Here is a 1,957-nt window from a genome sequence, read left to right as displayed (position 1 = left end):
AGGATATTTCTAGAAACAGTTGGCGTGATACTAGTCACGTGACCTCGCTGACTCAACAGTATATAAGACCGGTAAGAAGTGACGGCAACAATGTAACGTGTAATTGAACTGCAGACAGAGATAGATACGGACAGTTGAGTAGAGCACGTGAGACGTTCGTTGTGAATTATAGCGTTTGTTATAGCGTGACTGTGGAAATTAAGTGTATTGCAATGTTGTATTCAGAAAGAATAAAACAGTTTTATTTAAGAAAGGACTTGTATTGCTATAGTTTCTTCGGAAATAATTTTTACGGAAAATTAACTAACGACCAGAGACGTAACAATATGATATTTGTAGCATTTAATCGAGAAATTTGCGAGAAAAGTTTCAGACAGACAGAAGATTAAACTCACGCGTATTATTTATATAGATGTTTTGAGGAAATAAATCTCAACCGTACCAACTATGGTAGGTTTTAACTATAATTTTAATTAAGTTTCAGTTGTTGTGTATAAAATCTATAGCAGTGATTTCGTCTTTCTGTTTAAAATTTTTAGTGTCTGGAGTAAACTACGTACTGGAAATCTATTGATATTTTGATTGACAAACTATACATTTTTAAATTGTGATTTAAATTTGTTGAAATAATATTAATAACTCCGTGGTAAGTCGCTATTTGGTGAAGATAGAACTGTTTAAAGTTGTAAATTAACAAGATTGAGTATGGTAATTTATTATATTAGTGTTTTTATGAAATGTAGAAAGATCTGAATAAAAATCGATGCTTAAAGTGAGGTTTCAAAACAAATGTAGAGAGTTTAGGTGAAAATTCGTGTTAGATTAAAACAATTAAAGGACAATCAATATTATAGTTATGTCCAAAGGAGTTCTGGGAAACTGGGTCCTTTTTACAAGTGGAGTATCTCAGGAGTAAATGCTTGGTTCTTTACTCTTTACACATTTTATTAGTAAGTTAGTCAAATTAAACTTTTAGGTATTCCTTGTTGAACTAAAGATATTGATATACAACAGAATGAAGTAGTATTTTCTATTATTCGGATTTTCTTTAGAGTAAATGGATAGGAGCTGCTAAACAGGAGATTTGGCAAATGCTGTTTCCCATTTTAAGATACTTAGAATGACAAACAGCATTTTGCGAAATCATGTCACCAGCATTGAGTTTGAAGAATAAAACTGTATATTGTAAAACATGTGTACATTTTTTTTCTCACAGGATCGTTCATTATAAATGTAAGAACTTGATGAAGTTTTACCAATGAATCATCACAGAAAATAACAGCAACATCCTTCCTAGGATATAATAGAAGTTTCTCAGAGTAATGCCTTATAATCTTACTTGATCTTGTGAATCTTCTACCTTTTTTCAACTCTTTGACGTATAAGGTTATTACACTTATTTCCATAACTTTTGTGCCACTTAACTTTACGCAGCTTATAGGTTAACTGCAAATATTTTTCTTTTTCTAGCCTTTTACTGTCAAGCGATATAAATAAGCATTCTAACCACCTAAATTTATGAATATCATTGAAAAGAATTTCATACTTACACTCCTTTTGCTTGATTCAAAGATCGGCAGGACACTATATATTTTTTCAGTCTTTTTTCCTTACACAAAACATAAATATTCCAGGCTATAGCTACTGCTTCTTTGGAAGTTACTAGTGGAGTCCTAGACCCAACAATTTTAACTGATTTTGTTATGTTAATATTTATTCAATCACTTCAAAAACACCACGAAACTACAATTATTTGATAACTGTGTCACTGATCTTGAGCTTTATCAGAAAAATAAAGTATTTTCAAATACCGGGAATATTCATCAGTTGTCAAAATTCTTGTGAAGGAGAAAAACCAACAAAAATAGAACAGAAATTATTATTTGTGTATTCACTTCCATACTGTGTATATTGTACATACCCAAGTAACATAACAAATCACCAACACAAGTTTTGA

The sequence above is a fragment of the Limulus polyphemus genome, unplaced genomic scaffold (assembly GCF_000517525.1).
Source record: "Limulus polyphemus unplaced genomic scaffold, Limulus_polyphemus-2.1.2 Scaffold2887, whole genome shotgun sequence".
Classification (NCBI taxonomy): Eukaryota; Metazoa; Arthropoda; class Merostomata; order Xiphosura; family Limulidae; genus Limulus; species Limulus polyphemus.
This window is presented reverse-complemented; position numbering follows the sequence as displayed.